Source organism: Lissotriton helveticus, chromosome 3_1 (assembly GCF_964261635.1).
Source record: "Lissotriton helveticus chromosome 3_1, aLisHel1.1, whole genome shotgun sequence".
Classification (NCBI taxonomy): domain Eukaryota; kingdom Metazoa; phylum Chordata; class Amphibia; order Caudata; family Salamandridae; genus Lissotriton; species Lissotriton helveticus.
The window spans coordinates 1351929227-1351948055 of record NC_136061.1 but is presented as its reverse complement, the minus strand read 5'-3'; positions in this window follow the sequence as shown (position 1 = coordinate 1351948055).

Genomic DNA, 18829 nt, shown 5'->3' with positions numbered 1-18829 from the left:
AAGTGGGGTTGGAAACGCTTTTCAGGCTCAGTACTGGGCTCAAAAGATGCAGCCCTGATGTCTCTCATGATAGCAGGTGGTTAAGTAGAAATTCGCTGCTCGGCTGACCCGGCAGGAACAAACGTATGCCAAAAATGTACGTAGAATGAGATTTTCAGTGACTAGTAGCCAGGCACATTTTAGCAAGTTTTACTTGTAAGTGGGGATAGAAACGCTTTTTAGGCTCAGTACTGGGCTCAAAAGATGCAGCCCTGATGTCTCTCATGATAGCAGGTGGTTAAGTAGAAATTCGCTGCTCGGCTGACCCTGCAGGAGCAAACGTATGCTAAAAATGTTCGTAGAATGAGCTTTTCAGTGAAGAGCAGCCAGGCACATTTTAGCAAGTTTTACTTGAGGGGGTGGAAACGCTTTTCAGGCTCAGTACTGGGCTCAAAAGAAGCAGCCCTGATGTCTCTCATGATAGCAGGTGGTTAAGTAGAAATTCGCTGCTCGGCTGACCCAGCAGGAACAAACGTATGCCAAAAATGTACGTAGAATGAGATTTTCAGTGAATAGCAGCCAGGCACATTTTAGCAAGTTTTACTTGTAAGTGGGGATAGAAACGCTTTTTAGGCTCAGTACTGGGCTCAAAAGATGCAGCCCTGATGTCTCTCATGATAGCAGGTGGTTGAGTAGAAATTCGCTGCTCGGTTGACCCTGCAGGATCAAACGTATGCTAAAAATGTTCGTAGAATGAGCTTTTCAGTGAAGAGCAGCCAGGCACATTTTAGCAAGTTTTACTTGTACATGGAGTTGGAAACGCTTTTCAGGCTCAGTACTGGGCTCAAAAGATGCAGCCCTGATGTCTCTCATGATAGCAGGTGGTTAAGTAGAAATTCGCTGCTCGGCTGACCCTGCAGGAGCAAACGTATGCTAAAAATGTTCGTAGAATGAGATTTTCAGTGAAGAGCAGCCTGGCACATTTTAGCAAGTTTTACTTGTAAGGGGGTTGGAAACGCTTTTCCATACTCAATACTGGGCTCAAAAGATGCAGCCCTGATGTCTCTCATGATAGCAGGTGGTTAAGTAGAAACTCGCTGCTCGGCTGAACCAGCAGGAGCAAACGTATGCGAAAAATGTTTGTAGAATGAGTTTTTCAGTGAAGAGCAGCCAGGCACATTTTAGCAAGTTTTACTTGTAAGGGGGTTGGAAACGCTTTTCCATACTCAATACTGGGCTCAAAAGATGCAGCCCTGATGTCTCTCATGATAGCAGGTGGTTAAGTAGAAACTCGCTGCTCGGCTGAACCAGCAGGAGCAAACGTATGCGAAAAATGTTTGTAGAATGAGTTTTTCAGTGAAGAGCAGCCAGGCACATTTTAGCAAGTTTTACTTGTAAGGGGGTTGGAAACGCTTTTCCATACTCAATACTGGGCTCAAAAGATGCAGCCCTGATGTCTCTCATGATAGCAGGTGGTTAAGTAGAAACTCGCTGCTCGGCTGAACCAGCAGGAGCAAACGTATGCGAAAAATGTTCGTAGAATGAGTTTTTCAGTGAAGAGCAGCCAGGCACATTTTAGCAAGTTTTACTTGTAAGTGGGGATGGAAACGCTTTTTAGGCTCAGTACTGGGCTCAAAAGATGCAGCCCTGATGTCTCTCATGATAGCAGGTGGTTAAGTAGAAATTCGCTGCTCGGCTGACCCTGCAGGAGCAAACGTATGCTAAAAATGTTCGTAGAATGAGATTTTCAGTGAAGAGCAGCCAGGCACATTTTAGCAAGTTTTACTTGTAAGTGGGGTTGGAAACGCTTTTCAGGCTCAATACTGGGCTCAAACCATGCAGCCCTGATGTCTCTCATGATAGCAGGTGGTTAAGTAGAAATTCGCTGCTCGGCTGACCCTGCAGGAGCAAACGTATGCCAAAAATGTACGTAGAATGAGATTTTCAGTGAATAGCAGCCAGGCACATTTTAACTTGTAAGTGGGGATGGAAACGCTTTTTAGGCTCAGTACTGGGCTCAAAAGATGCAGCCCTGATGTCTCTCATGATAGCAGGTGGTTAAGTAGAAATTCGCTGCTCGGCTGACCCAGCAGGAACAAACGTATGCCAAAAATGTACGTAGAATGAGATTTTCAGTGAATAGCAGCCAGGCACATTTTAGCAAGTTTTACTTGTAAGTGGGGTTGGAAACGCTTTTCAGGCTCAATACTGGGCTCAAAAGATGCAGCCCTGATGTCTCTCATGACAGCAGGTGGTTAAGTAGAAATTCGCTGCTCGGCTGACCCTGCAGGAGCAAACGTATGCTAAAAATGTTCGTAGAATGAGATTTTCAGTGAAGAGCAACCAGGCACATTTTAGCAAGTTTTACTTGTAAGTGGGGTTGGAAACGCTTTTCAGGCTCAATACTGGGCTCAAAAGATGCAGCCCTGATGTCTCTCATGATAGCAGGTGGTTAAGTAGAAATTCGCTGCTCGGCTGATCCAGCAGGAGCAAACATATGCGAAAAATGTACGTAGAATGAGCTTTTCCGTGAAGAGCAGCCAGGCACATTTTAGCAAGTTTTACTTGTAAGTGGGGTTGGAAACGCTTTTCAGGCTCAGTACTGGGCTCAAAACATGCAGTCCTGATGTCTCTCATGATAGGAGGTGGTAAAGTAGAAATTCGCTGCTCGGCTGACCCTGCAGGAGCAAATGTATGCTAAAAATGTTCGTAGAATGAGATTTTCAGTGAAGAGCAGCCAGGCACATTTTAGCAAGTTTTACTTGTAAGTGGGGTTGGAAACGCTTTTCAGGCTCAATACTGGGCTCATAAGATGCAGCCCTGATGTCTCTCATGACAGGAGGTGGTTAAGTAGAAATTCGCTGCTCGGCTGAACCAGCAGGAGCAAACATATGCTAAAAATGTTCGTAGAATGAGTTTTTCAGTGAAGAGCAGCCAGGCACATTTTAGCAAGTTTTACTTGTAAATGGGGTTGGAAACGCTTTTCAGGCTCAGTACTGGGCTCAAAGATGCAGCCCTGATGTCTCTCATGATAGCAGGTGGTTAAGTAGAAATTCGCTGCTCGGCTGACCCGGCAGGAACAAACGTATGCCAAAAATGTACGTAGAATGAGATTTTCAGTGAATAGCAGCCAGGCACATTTTAGCAAGTTTTACTTGTAAGGGGGGTTAGAAAAGCTTTTCCATACTCAATACTGGGCTCAAAAGATGCAGCCCTGATGTCTCTCATGATAGCAGGTGGTTAAGTATAAATTCGCTGCTCGGCTGATCCAGCAGGAGCAAACATATGCGAAAAATGTACGTAGAATGAGCTTTTCCGTGAAGAGCAGCCAGGCACATTTTAGCAAGTTTTACTTGTAAGTGGGGTTGGAAACGCTTTTCAGGCTCAGTACTGGGCTCAAAACATGCAGTCCTGATGTCTCTCATGATAGGAGGTGGTAAAGTAGAAATTCGCTGCTCGGCTGACCCTGCAGGAGCAAATGTATGCTAAAAATGTTCGTAGAATGAGATTTTCAGTGAAGAGCAGCCAGGCACATTTTAGCAAGTTTTACTTGTAAGTGGGGTTGGAAACGCTTTTCAGGCTCAATACTGGGCTCAAAAGATGCAGCCCTGATATCTCTCATGATAGCAGGTGGTTAAGTAGAAATTCGCTGCTCGGCTGACCCTGCAGGAGCAAACGTATGCTAAAAATGTTCGTAGAATGAGATTTTCAGTGAAGAGCAGCCAGGCACATTTTAGCAAGTTTTACTTGTAAGTGGGGTTGGAAACGCTTTTCAGGCTCAATACTGGGCATAAAAGATGCAGCCCTGATGTCTCTCATGATAGCAGGTGGTTAAGTAGAAATTCGCTGCTCGGCTGATCCAGCAGGAGCAAACATATGCGAAAAATGTACGTAGAATGAGCTTTTCAGTGAAGAGCAGCCAGGCACATTTTAGCAAGTTTTACTTGTAAGTGGGGATGGAAACGCTTTTTAGGCTCAGTACTGGGCTCAAAAGATGCAGCCCTGATGTCTCTCATGATAGCAGGTGGTTAAGTAGAAATTCGCTGCTCGGCTGACCCTGCAGGAGCAAACGTATGCTAAAAATGTTCGTAGAATGAGATTTTCAGTGAAGAGCAGCCAGGCACATTTTAGCAAGTTTTACTTGTAAGTGGGGTTGGAAACGCTTTTCAGGCTCAATACTGGGCTCAAAACATGCAGCCCTGATGTCTCTCATGATAGCAGGTGGTTAAGTAGAAATTCGCTGCTCGGCTGACCCTGCAGGATCAAACGTATGCTAAAAATGTTCGTAGAATGAGCTTTTCAGTGAAGAGCAGCCAGGCACATTTTAACAAGTTTTACTTGTAAGTGGGGTTGGAAACGCTTTTCAGGCGCAGTACTGGGCTCAAAAGATGCAGCCCTGATGTCTCTCATGATAGCAGGTGGTTAAGTAGAAATTTGCTGCTCGGCTGACCCTGCAGGAGCAAACGTATGCTAAAAATGTTCGTAGAATGAGATTTTCAGTGAGGAGGAGCCTGGCACATTTTAGCAAGTTTTACTTGTAAGTGGGGTGTAAACGCTTTTCCATACTCAATACTGGGCTCAAAAGATGCAGCCCTGATGTCTCTCATGATAGCAGGTGGTTAAGTAGAAATTCGCTGCTCGGCTGACCCTGCAGGAGCAAATGTATGCTAAAAATGTTCGTAGAATGAGATTTTCAGTGAAGAGCTGCCAGGCACATTTTAGCAAGTTTTTCTTGTAAGTGGGGTTGGAAACACTTTTCAGGCTCAATACTGGGCTCAAAACATGCAGCCCTGATGTCTCTCATGATAGCAGGTGGTTAAGTAGAAATTCGCTGCTCGGCTGACCCAGCAGGAACAAACGTATGCCAAAAATGTACGTAGAATGAGATTTTCAGTGAATAGCAGCCAGGCACATTTTAGCAAGTTGTACTTGTAAGTGGGGATGGAAACGCTTTTTAGGTTCAGTACTGGGCTCAAAAGATGCAGCCCTGATGTCTCTCATGATAGCAGGTGGTTAAGTAGAAATTCGCTGCTCGGCTGACCCTGCAGGAGCAAACGTATGCTAAAAATGTTCGTAGAATGAGATTTTCAGTGAGGAGCAGCCTGGCACATTTTAGCAAGTTTTACTTGTAAGTGGGATGGAAACGCTTTTCCATACTCAATACTGGGCTCAAAAGATGCAGCCCTGATGTCTCTCATGATAGCAGGTGGTTAAGTAGAAATTCGCTGCTCGGCTGACCCTGCAGGAGCAAATGTATGCTAAAAATGTTCGTAGAATGAGATTTTCAGTGAAGAGCTACCAGGCACATTTTAGCAAGTTTTACTTGTAAGTGGGGTTGGAAACACTTTTCAGGCTCAATACTGGGCTCAAAACATGCAGCCCTGATGTCTCTCATGATAGCAGGTGGTTAAGTAGAAATTCGCTGCTCGGCTGACCCAGCAGGAACAAACGTATGCCAAAAATGTACGTAGAATGAGATTTTCAGTGAATAGCAGCCAGGCACATTTTAGCAAGTTGTACTTGTAAGTGGGGATGGAAACGCTTTTTAGGTTCAGTACTGGGCTCAAAAGATGCAGCCCTGATGTCTCTCATGATAGCAGGTTATTAAGTAGAAATTCGCTGCTCGACTGACCCTGCAGGAGCAAATGTATGCTAAAAATGTTCGTAGAATGAGATTTTCAGTGAAGAGCAGCCAGGCACATTTTAGCAAGTTTTACTTGTAAGTGGGGTTGGAAACGCTTTTCAGGCTCAATACTGGGCTCAAAAGATGCAGCCCTGATGTCTCTCATGATAGCAGGTGGTTAAGTAGAAATTCGCTGCTCGGCTGACCCTGCAGGAGCAAACGTATGCTAACAATGTTCGTAGAATGAGATTTTCAGTGAAGAGCAGCCAGGCACATTTTAGCAAGTTTTACTTGTAAGTGGGGTTGGAAACGCTTTTCAGGCTCAATACTGGGCTCAAAACATGCAGCCCTGATGTCTCTCATGATAGCAGGTGGTTAAGTAGAAATTCGCTGCTCGGCTGACCCTGCAGGAGCAAACGTATGCTAAAAATGTTCGTAGAATGAGCTTTTCAGTGAAGAGCAGCCAGGCACATTTTAGCAAGTTTTACTTGTAAGTGGGGTTGGAAACGCTTTTCAGGCTCAATACTGGACTCAAAACATGCAGCCCTGATGTCTCTCATGATAGCAGGTGGTTAAGTAGAAATTCGCTGCTCGGCTGACCCTGCAGGAGCAAACGTATGCTAAAAATTTTCGTAGAATGAGATTTTCAGTGAAGAGCAGCCAGGCACATTTTAGCAAGTTTTAATTGTAAGTGGGGTTGGAAACGCTTTTCAGGCTCAGTACTGGGCTCAAAAGATGCAGCCCTGATGTCTCTCATGATAGCAGGTGGTTAAGTAGAAATTCGCTGCTCGGCTGACCCTGCAGGAGAAAACGTATGCTAAAAATGTTTGTAGAATGAGATTTTCAGTGAAGAGCAGCCAGGCACATTTTAGCAAGTTTTACTTGTAAGTGGGGTTGGAAACGCTTTTCAGGCTCAATACTGGGCTCAAAACATGCAGCCCTGATGTCTCTCATGATAGCAGGTGGTTAAGTAGAAATTCGCTGCTCGGCTGACCCTGTAGGAGCAAACGTATGCTAAAAATGTTCGTAGAATGAGATTTTCAGTGAAGAGCAGCCTGGCACATTTTCGCAAGTTTTACTTGTAAGGGGGGTTGGAAACGATTTTCCATACTCAATACTGGGCTCAAAAGATGCAGCCCTGATGTCTCTCATGATAGCAGGTGGTTAAGTAGAAATTCGCTGCTCGGCTGATCCAGCAGGAGCAAACATATGTGAAAAATTTACGTAGAATGAGCTTTTCAGTGAAGAGCAGCCAGGCACATTTTAGCAAGTTTTACTTGTAAGAGGGGTTGGAAACGCTTTTCAGGCTCAATACTGGGCTCAAAAGATGCAGCTCTGATGTCTCTCATGATAGCAGGTGGTTAAGTAGAAATTCGCTGCTCGGCTGACCCTGCAGGAGCAAACGTATGCTAAAAATGTTCGTAGAATGAGCTTTTCAGTGAAGAGCAGCCAGGCACATTTTAGCAAGTTTTACTTGTAAGTGGGGTTGGAAACGCTTTTCAGGCTCAATACTGGGCTCAAAACATGCAGCCCTGATGTCTCTCATGATAGCAGGTGGTTAAGTAGAAATTCGCTGCTCGGCTGACCCAGCAGGAACAAACGTATGCCAAAAATGTACGTAGAATGAGATTTTCAGTGAATAGCAGCCAGGCACATTTTAGCAAGTTTTACTTGTAAGTGGGGATGGAAGCGCTTTTTAGGCTCAGTACTGGGCTCAAAAGATGCAGCCCTGATGTCTCTCATGATAGCAGGTGGTTAAGTAGACATTCGCTGCTCGGCTGACCCTGCAGGAGCAAACGTATGCTAAAAATGTTCGTAGAATGAGACTTTCAGTGAAGAGCAGCCTGGCACATTTTAGCAAGTTTTACTTGTAAGTGGGGTTGGAAACGCTTTTCAGGCTCAATACTGGGCTCAAAAGAAGCAGCCCTGATGTCTCTCATGATAGCAGGTGGTTAAGTAGAAATTCGCTGCTCGGCTGACCCTGCAGGATCAAACGTATGCTAAAAATGTTCGTAGAATGAGCTTTTCAGTGAAGAGCAGCCAGGCACATTTTAACAAGTTTCACTTGTAAGTGGGGTTGGAAACGCTTTTCAGGCTCGGTACTGGGCTCAAAAGATGCAGCCCTGATGTCTCGCATGATAGCAGGTGGTTAAGTAGAAATTCGCTGCTCGGCTGACCCGGCAGGAACAAACGTATGCCAAAAATGTACGTAGAATGAGATTTTCAGTGACTAGTAGCCAGGCACATTTTAGCAAGTTTTACTTGTAAGTGGGGATAGAAACGCTTTTTAGGCTCAGTACTGGGCTCAAAAGATGCAGCCCTGATGTCTCTCATGATAGCAGGTGGTTAAGTAGAAATTCGCTGCTCGGCTGACCCTGCAGGAGCAAACGTATGCTAAAAATGTTCGTAGAATGAGCTTTTCAGTGAAGAGCAGCCAGGCACATTTTAGCAAGTTTTACTTGAGGGGGTGGAAACGCTTTTCAGGCTCAGTACTGGGCTCAAAAGAAGCAGCCCTGATGTCTCTCATGATAGCAGGTGGTTAAGTAGAAATTCGCTGCTCGGCTGACCCAGCAGGAACAAACGTATGCCAAAAATGTACATAGAATGAGATTTTCAGTGAATAGCAGCCAGGCACATTTTAGCAAGTTTTACTTGTAAGTGGGGATAGAAACGCTTTTTAGGCTCAGTACTGGGCTCAAAAGATGCAGCCCTGATGTCTCTCATGATAGCAGGTGGTTGAGTAGAAATTCGCTGCTCGGTTGACCCTGCAGGATCAAACGTATGCTAAAAATGTTCGTAGAATGAGCTTTTCAGTGAAGAGCAGCCAGGCACATTTTAGCAAGTCTTACTTGTACATGGAGTTGGAAACGCTTTTCAGGCTCAGTACTGGGCTCAAAAGATGCAGCCCTGATGTCTCTCATGATAGCAGGTGGTTAAGTAGAAATTCGCTGCTCGGCTGACCCTGCAGGAGCAAACGTATGCTAAAAATGTTCGTAGAATGAGATTTTCAGTGAAGAGCAGCCTGGCACATTTTAGCAAGTTTTACTTGTAAGGGGGTTGGAAACACTTTTCCATACTCAATACTGGGCTCAAAAGATGCAGCCCTGATGTCTCTCATGATAGCAGGTGGTTAAGTAGAAACTCGCTGCTCGGCTGAACCAGCAGGAGCAAACGTATGCGAAAAATGTTCGTAGAATGAGTTTTTCAGTGAAGAGCAGCCAGGCACATTTTAGCAAGTTTTACTTGTAAGGGGGTTGGAAACGCTTTTCCATACTCAATACTGGGCTCAAAAGATGCAGCCCTGATGTCTCTCATGATAGCAGGTGGTTAAGTAGAAACTCGCTGCTCGGCTGAACCAGCAGGAGCAAACGTATGCGAAAAATGTTCGTAGAATGAGTTTTTCAGTGAAGAGCAGCCAGGCACATTTTAGCAAGTTTTACTTGTAAGTGGGGATGGAAACACTTTTTAGGCTCAGTACTGGGCTCAAAAGATGCAGCCCTGATGTCTCTCATGATAGCAGGTGGTTAAGTAGAAATTTGCTGCTCGGCTGACCCTGCAGGAGCAAACGTATGCTAAAAATGTTCGTAGAATGAGATTTTCAGTGAAGAGCAGCCAGGCACATTTTAGCAAGTTTTACTTGTAAGTGGGGTTGGAAACGCTTTTCAGGCTCAATACTGGGCTCAAAACATGCAGCCCTGATGTCTCTCATGATAGCAGGTGGTTAAGTAGAAATTCGCTGCTCGGCTGACCCTGCAGGAGGAAACGTATGCCAAAAATGTACGTAGAATGAGATTTTCAGTGAATAGCAGCCAGGCACATTTTAACTTGTAAGTGGGGATGGAAACGCTTTTTAGGCTCAGTACTGGGCTCAAAAGATGCAGCCCTGATGTCTCACATGATAGCAGGTGGTTAAGTAGAAATTCGCTGCTCGGCTGACCCAGCAGGAACAAACGTATGCCAAAAATGTACGTAGAATGAGATTTTCAGTGAATAGCAGCCAGGCACATTTTAGCAAGTTTTACTTGTAAGTGGGGATGGAAACGATTTTTAGGCACAGTACTGGGCTCAAAAGATGCAGCCCTGATGTCTCTCATGATAACAGGTGGTTAAGTAGAAATTCGCTGCTCGGCTGACCCTGCAGGAGCAAACGTATGCTAAAAATGTTCGTAGAATGAGATTTTCAGTGAAGAGCAGCCAGGCACATTTTAGCAAGTTTTACTTGTAAGTGGGGTTGGAAACTCTTTTCAGGCTCAATATTGGGCTCAAAAGATGCAGCCCTGATGTCTCTCATGATAGCAGGTGGTTAAGTTGAAATTCGCTGCTCGGCTGACCCTGCAGGAGCAAACGTATGCTAAAAATGTTCGTAGAATGAGATTTTCAGTGAAGAGCAGCCAGGCACATTTTAGCAAGTTTTACTTGTAAGTGGGGTTGGAAACGCTTTTCAGGCTCAATACTGGGCTCAAAACATGCAGCCCTGATGTCTCTCATGATAGCAGGTGGTTAAGTAGAAATTCGCTGCTCGGCTGACCCTGCAGGAGCAAACGTATGCTAAAAATGTTCGTAGAATGAGATTTTCAGTGAAGAGCAGCCAGGCACATTTTAGCAAGTTTTACATGTAAGTGGGGATGGAAACGCTTTTTAGGCTCAGTACTGGGCTCAAAAGATGCAACCTTGATGTCTCTCATGATAGCAGGTGGTTAAGTAGAAATTCGCTGCTCGGCTGACCCTGCAGGAGCAAACGTATGCTAAAAATGTTCGTAGAATGAGATTTTCAGTGAAGAGCAGCCAGGCACATTTTAGCAAGATTTACTTGTAAGTGGGGTTGGAAACGCTTTTCAGGCTCAGTACTGGGCTCAAAAGATGCAGCCCTGATGTCTCTCATGATAGCAGGTGGTTAAGTAGAAATTCGCTGCTCGGCTGACCCTGCAGGAGCAAACGTATGCTAAAAATGTTCGTAGAATGAGATTTTCAGTGAAGAGCAGCCAGGCACATTTTAGCAAGTTTTACTCGTAAGTGGGGTTGGAAACGCTTTTCAGGCTCAATACTGGACTCAAAACATGCAGCCCTGATGTCTCTCATGATAGCAGGTGGTTAAGTAGAAATTCGCTGCTCGGCTGACCCTGCAGGAGCAAACGTATGCTAAAAATGTTCGTAGAATGAGATTTTCAGTGAAGAGCAGCCAGGCACATTTTAGCAAGTTTTACTTGTAAGTGGGGTTGGAAACGCTTTTCAGGCTCAATACTGGGCTCAAAACATGCAGCCCTGATGTCTCTCATGATAGCAGGTGGTTAAGTAGAAATTCGCTGCTCGGCTGACCCTGCAGGATCAAACGTATGCTAAAAATGTTCGTAGAATGAGCTTTTCAGTGAAGAGCAGCCAGGCACATTTTAACAAGTTTTACTTGTAAGTGGGGTTGGAAACGCTTTTCAGGCTCAGTACTGGGCTCAAAAGATGCAGCCCTGATGTCTCTCATGATAGCAGGTGGTTAAGTAGAAATTCGCTGCTCGGCTGACCCTGCAGGAGCAAACGTATGCTAAAAATGTTCTTAGAATGAGATTTTCAGTGAAGAGCAGCCTGGCACATTTTAGCAAGTTTTACTTGTAAGGGGGGTTGGAAACGCTTTTCCATACTCAATACTGGGCTCAAAAGATGCAGCCCTGATGTCTCTCGTGATAGCAGGTGGTTAAGTAGAAATTCGCTGCTCGGCTGATCCAGCAGGAGCAAACATATGCGAAAAATGTACGTAGAATGAGCTTTTCAGTGAAGAGCAGCCAGGCACATTTTAGCAAGTTTTACTTGTAAGTGGGGTTGGAAACGCTTTTCAGGCTCAGTACTGGCCTCAAAAGATGCAGCCCTGATGTCTCTCATGATAGCAGGTGGTTAAGTAGAAATTCGCTGCTCAGCTGACCCTGCAGGAGCAAACGTATGCTAAAAATGTTCGTAGAATGAGCTTTTCAGTGAAGAGCAGCCAGGCACATTTTAACAAGTTTTACTTGAGGGGGTGGAAACGCTTTTCAGGCTCAGTACTGGGCTCAAAAGAAGCAGCCCTGATGCCTCTCATGATAGCAGGTGGTTAAGTAGAAATTCGCTGCTCGGCTGACCCAGTAGGAACAAACGTATGCCAAAAATGTACGTAGAATGAGATTTTCAGTGAATAGCAGCCAGGCACATTTTAGCAAGTTTTACTTGTAAGTGGGGATAGAAACGCTTTTCAGGCTCAGTACTGGGCTCAAAACATGCAGTCCTGATGTCTCTCATGATAGGAGGTGGTAAAGTAGAAATTCGCTGCTCGGCTGACCCTGCAGGAGCAAATGTATGCTAAAAATGTTTGTAGAATGAGATTTTCAGTGAAGAGCAGCCAGGCACATTTTAGCAAGTTTTACTTGTAAGTGGGGTTGGAAACGCTTTTCAGGCTCAATACTGGGCTCAAAACATGCAGCCCTGATGTCTCTCATGATAGCAGGTGGTTAAGTAGAAATTCGCTGCTCCGCTGACCCTGCAGGAGCAAACGTATGCTAAAAATGTTCGTAGAATGAGATTTTCAGTGAAGAGCAGCCAGGCACATTTTAGCAAGTTTTACTTGTAAGTGGGGTTGGAAACGCTTTTCAGGCTCAGTACTGGCCTCAAAAGATGCAGCCCTGATGTCTCTCATGATAGCAGGTGGTTAAGTAGAAATTCGCTGCTCGGCTGACCCTGCAGGAGCAAACGTATGCTAAAAATGTTCGTAGAATGAGATTTTCAGTGAAGAGCAGCCTGGCACATTTTAACAAGTTTTACTTGTAAGGGGGGTTGGAAACGCTTTTCCATACTCAATACTGGGCTCAAAAGATGCAGCCCTGATGTCTCTCATGATAGCAGGTGGTTAAGTAGAAATTCGCTGCTCGGCTGAACCAGCAGGAGCAAACGTATGCGAAAAATGTTCGTAGAATGAGTTTTTCAGTGAAGAGCAGCCAGGCACATTTTAGCAAGTTTTACTTGTAAGTGGGGATGGAAACGCTTTTTAGGCTCAGTACTGGGCTCAAAAGATGCAACCTTGATGTCTCTCATGATAGCAGGTGGTTAAGTAGAAATTCGCTGCTCGGCTGACCCTGCAGGAGCAAACGTATGCTAAAAATGTTCGTAGAATGAGATTTTCAGTGAAGAGCAGCCAGGCACATTTTAGCAAGATTTACTTGTAAGTGGGGATGGAAACGCTTTTTAGGCTCAGTACTGGGCTCAAAAGATGCAGCCCTGATGTCTCTCATGATAGCAGGTGGTTAAGTAGAAATTCGCTGCTCGGCTGACCCGGCAGGAACAAACGTATGCCAAAAATGTACGTAGAATGAGATTTTCAGTGACTAGTAGCCAGGCACATTTTAGCAAGTTTTACTTGTAAGTGGGGATAGAAACGCTTTTTAGGCTCAGTACTGGGCTCAAAAGATGCAGCCCTGATGTCTCTCATGATAGCAGGTGGTTAAGTAGAAATTCGCTGCTCGGCTGACCCTGCAGGAGCAAACGTATGCTAAAAATGTTCGTAGAATGAGCTTTTCAGTGAAGAGCAGCCAGGCACATTTTAGCAAGTTTTACTTGAGGGGGTGGAAACGCTTTTCAGGCTCAGTACTGGGCTCAAAAGAAGCAGCCCTGATGTCTCTCATGATAGCAGGTGGTTAAGTAGAAATTCGCTGCTCGGCTGACCCAGCAGGAACAAACGTATGCCAAAAATGTACATAGAATGAGATTTTCAGTGAATAGCAGCCAGGCACATTTTAGCAAGTTTTACTTGTAAGTGGGGATAGAAACGCTTTTTAGGCTCAGTACTGGGCTCAAAAGATGCAGCCCTGATGTCTCTCATGATAGCAGGTGGTTGAGTAGAAATTCGCTGCTCGGTTGACCCTGCAGGATCAAACGTATGCTAAAAATGTTCGTAGAATGAGCTTTTCAGTGAAGAGCAGCCAGGCACATTTTAGCAAGTCTTACTTGTACATGGAGTTGGAAACGCTTTTCAGGCTCAGTACTGGGCTCAAAAGATGCAGCCCTGATGTCTCTCATGATAGCAGGTGGTTAAGTAGAAATTCGCTGCTCGGCTGACCCTGCAGGAGCAAACGTATGCTAAAAATGTTCGTAGAATGAGATTTTCAGTGAAGAGCAGCCTGGCACATTTTAGCAAGTTTTACTTGTAAGGGGGTTGGAAACACTTTTCCATACTCAATACTGGGTTCAAAAGATGCAGCCCTGATGTCTCTCATGATAGCAGGTGGTTAAGTAGAAACTCGCTGCTCGGCTGAACCAGCAGGAGCAAACGTATGCGAAAAATGTTCGTAGAATGAGTTTTTCAGTGAAGAGCAGCCAGGCACATTTTAGCAAGTTTTACTTGTAAGGGGGTTGGAAACGCTTTTCCATACTCAATACTGGGCTCAAAAGATGCAGCCCTGATGTCTCTCATGATAGCATGTGGTTAAGTAGAAACTCGCTGCTCGGCTGAACCAGCAGGATCAAACGTATGCTAAAAATGTTCGTAGAATGAGCTTTTCAGTGAAGAGCAGCCAGGCACATTTTAGCAAGTCTTACTTGTACATGGAGTTGGAAACGCTTTTCAGGCTCAGTACTGGGCTCAAAAGATGCAGCCCTGATGTCTCTCATGATAGCAGGTGGTTAAGTAGAAATTCGCTGCTCGGCTGACCCTGCAGGAGCAAACGTATGCTAAAAATGTTCGTAGAATGAGATTTTCAGTGAAGAGCAGCCTGGCACATTTTAGCAAGTTTTACTTGTAAGGGGGTTGGAAACACTTTTCCATACTCAATACTGGGTTCAAAAGATGCAGCCCTGATGTCTCTCATGATAGCAGGTGGTTAAGTAGAAACTCGCTGCTCGGCTGAACCAGCAGGAGCAAACGTATGCGAAAAATGTTCGTAGAATGAGTTTTTCAGTGAAGAGCAGCCAGGCACATTTTAGCAAGTTTTACTTGTAAGGGGGTTGGAAACGCTTTTCCATACTCAATACTGGGCTCAAAAGATGCAGCCCTGATGTCTCTCATGATAGCATGTGGTTAAGTAGAAACTCGCTGCTCGGCTGAACCAGCAGGAGCAAACGTATGCGAAAAATGTTCGTAGAATGAGTTTTTCAGTGAAGAGCAGCCAGGCACATTTTAGCAAGTTTTACTTCTAAGTGGGGATGGAAACGCTTTTTAGGCTCAGTACTGGGCTCAAAAGATGCAGCCCTGATGTCTCTCATGATAGCAGGTGGTTAAGTAGAAATTTGCTGCTCGGCTGACCCTGCAGGAGCAAACGTATGCTAAAAATGTTCGTAGAATGAGATTTTCAGTGAAGAGCAGCCAGGCACATTTTAGCAAGTTTTACTTGTAAGTGGGGTTGGAAACGCTTTTCAGGCTCAATACTGGGCTCAAAACATGCAGCCCTGATGTCTCTCATGATAGCAGGTGGTTAAGTAGAAATTCGCTGCTCGGCTGACCCTGCAGGAGCAAACGTATGCCAAAAATGTACGTAGAATGAGATTTTCAGTGAATAGCAGCCAGGCACATTTTAACTTGTAAGTGGGGATGGAAACGCTTTTTAGGCTCAGTACTGGGCTCAAAAGATGCAGCCCTGATGTCTCTCATGATAGCAGGTGGTTAAGTAGAAATTCGCTGCTTGGCTGACCCAGCAGGAACAAACGTATGCCAAAAATGTACGTAGAATGAGATTTTCAGTGAATAGCAGCCAGGCACATTTTAGCAAGTTTTACTTGTAAGTGGGGATGGAAACGATTTTTAGGCACAGTACTGGGCTCAAAAGATGCAGCCCTGATGTCTCTCATGATAGCAGGTGGTTAAGTAGAAATTCGCTGCTCGGCTGACCCTGCAGGAGCAAACGTATGCTAAAAATGTTCGTAGAATGAGATTTTCAGTGAAGAGCAGCCAGGCACATTTTAGCAAGTTTTACTTGTAAGTGGGGTTGGAAACTCTTTTCAGGCTCAATATTGGGCTCAAAAGATGCAGCCCTGATGTCTCTCATGATAGCAGGTGGTTAAGTTGAAATTCGCTGCTCGGCTGACCCTGCAGGAGCAAACGTATGCTAAAAATGTTCGTAGAATGAGATTTTCAGTGAAGAGCAGCCAGGCACATTTTAGCAAGTTTTACTTGTAAGTGGGGTTGGAAACGCTTTTCAGGCTCAATACTGGGCTCAAAACATGCAGCCCTGATGTCTCTCATGATAGCAGGTGGTTAAGTAGAAATTCGCTGCTCGGCTGACCCTGCAGGAGCAAACGTATGCTAAAAATGTTCGTAGAATGAGATTTTCAGTGAAGAGCAGCCAGGCACATTTTAGCAAGTTTTACTTGTAAGTGGGGTTGGAAACGCTTTTCAGGCTCAGTACTGGCCTCAAAAGATGCAGCCCTGATGTCTCTCATGATAGCAGGTGGTTAAGTAGAAATTCGCTGCTCGGTTGACCCTGCAGGATCAAACGTATGCTAAAAATGTTCGTAGAATGAGCTTTTCAGTGAAGAGCAGCCAGGCACATTTTAGCAAGTTTTACTTGTACGTGGAGTTGGAAACGCTTTTCAGGCTCAGTACTGGGCTCAAAAGATGCAGCCCTGATGTCTCTCATGATAGCAGGTGGTTAAGTAGAAATTCGCTGCTCGGCTGACCCTGCAGGAGCAAACGTATGCTAAAAATGTTCGTAGAATGAGATTTTCAGTGAAGAGCAGCCTGGCACATTTTAACAAGTTTTACTTGTAAGGGGGGTTGGAAACGCTTTTCCATACTCAATACTGGGCTCAAAAGATGCAGCCCTGATGTCTCTCATGATAGCAGGTGGTTAAGTAGAAATTCGCTGCTCGGCTGAACCAGCAGGAGCAAACGTATGCGAAAAATGTTCGTAGAATGAGTTTTTCAGTGAAGAGCAGCCAGGCACATTTTAGCAAGTTTTACTTGTAAGTGGGGATGGAAACGCTTTTTAGGCTCAGTACTGGGCTCAAAAGATGCAACCTTGATGTCTCTCATGATAGCAGGTGGTTAAGTAGAAATTCGCTGCTCGGCTGACCCTGCAGGAGCAAACGTATGCTAAAAATGTTCGTAGAATGAGATTTTCAGTGAAGAGCAGCCAGGCACATTTTAGCAAGATTTACTTGTAAGTGGGGATGGAAACGCTTTTTAGGCTCAGTACTGGGCTCAAAAGATGCAGCCCTGATGTCTCTCATGATAGCAGGTGGTTAAGTAGAAATTCACTGCTCGGCTGACCCGGCAGGAACAAACGTATGCCAAAAATGTACGTAGAATGAGATTTTCAGTGACTAGTAGCCAGGCACATTTTAGCAAGTTTTACTTGTAAGTGGGGATAGAAACGCTTTTTAGGCTCAGTACTGGGCTCAAAAGATGCAGCCCTGATGTCTCTCATGATAGCAGGTGGTTAAGTAGAAATTCGCTGCTCGGCTGACCCTGCAGGAGCAAACGTATGCTAAAAATGTTCGTAGAATGAGCTTTTCAGTGAAGAGCAGCCAGGCACATTTTAGCAAGTTTTACTTGAGGGGGTGGAAACGCTTTTCAGGCTCAGTACTGGGCTCAAAAGAAGCAGCCCTGATGTCTCTCATGATAGCAGGTGGTTAAGTAGAAATTCGCTGCTCGGCTGACCCAGCAGGAACAAACGTATGCCAAAAATGTACATAGAATGAGATTTTCAGTGAATAGCAGCCAGGCACATTTTAGCAAGTTTTACTTGTAAGTGGGGATAGAAACGCTTTTTAGGCTCAGTACTGGGCTCAAAAGATGCAGCCCTGATGTCTCTCATGATAGCAGGTGGTTGAGTAGAAATTCGCTGCTCGGTTGACCCTGCAGGATCAAACGTATGCTAAAAATGTTCGTAGAATGAGCTTTTCAGTGAAGAGCAGCCAGGCACATTTTAGCAAGTCTTACTTGTACATGGAGTTGGAAACGCTTTTCAGGCTCAGTACTGGGCTCAAAAGATGCAGCCCTGATGTCTCTCATGATAGCAGGTGGTTAAGTAGAAATTCGCTGCTCGGTTGACCCTGCAGGATCAAACGTATGCTAAAAATGTTCGTAGAATGAGCTTTTCAGTGAAGAGCAGCCAGGCACATTTTAGCAAGTTTTACTTGTACGTGGAGTTGGAAACGCTTTTCAGGCTCAGTACTGGGCTCAAAAGATGCAGCCCTGATGTCTCTCATGATAGCAGGTGGTTAAGTAGAAATTCGCTGCTCGGCTGACCCTGCAGGAGCAAACGTATGCTAAAAATGTTCGTAGAATGAGATTTTCAGTGAAGAGCAGCCTGGCACATTTTAACAAGTTTTACTTGTAAGGGGGGTTGGAAACGCTTTTCCATACTCAATACTGGGCTCAAAAGATGCAGCCCTGATGTCTCTCATGATAGCAGGTGGTTAAGTAGAAATTCGCTGCTCGGCTGAACCAGCAGGAGCAAACGTATGCGAAAAATGTTCGTAGAATGAGTTTTTCAGTGAAGAGCAGCCAGGCACATTTTAGCAAGTTTTACTTGTAAGTGGGGATGGAAACGCTTTTTAGGCTCAGTACTGGGCTCAAAAGATGCAACCTTGATGTCTCTCATGATAGCAGGTGGTTAAGTAGAAATTCGCTGCTCGGCTGACCCTGCAGGAGCAAACGTATGCTAAAAATGTTCGTAGAATGAGATTTTCAGTGAAGAGCAGCCAGGCACATTTTAGCAAGATTTACTTGTAAGTGGGGATGGAAACGCTTTTTAGGCTCAGTACTGGGCTCAAAAGATGCAGCCCTGATGTCTCTCATGATAGCAGGTGGTTAAGTAGAAATTCACTGCTCGGCTGACCCGGCAGGAACAAACGTATGCCAAAAATGTACGTAGAATGAGATTTTCAGTGACTAGTAGCCAGGCACATTTTAGCAAGTTTTACTTGTAAGTGGGGATAGAAACGCTTTTTAGGCTCAGTACTGGGCTCAAAAGATGCAGCCCTGATGTCTCTCATGATAGCAGGTGGTTAAGTAGAAATTCGCTGCTCGGCTGACCCTGCAGGAGCAAACGTATGCTAAAAATGTTCGTAGAATGAGCTTTTCAGTGAAGAGCAGCCAGGCACATTTTAGCAAGTTTTACTTGAGGGGGTGGAAACGCTTTTCAGGCTCAGTACTGGGCTCAAAAGAAGCAGCCCTGATGTCTCTCATGATAGCAGGTGGTTAAGTAGAAATTCGCTGCTCGGCTGACCCAGCAGGAACAAACGTATGCCAAAAATGTACATAGAATGAGATTTTCAGTG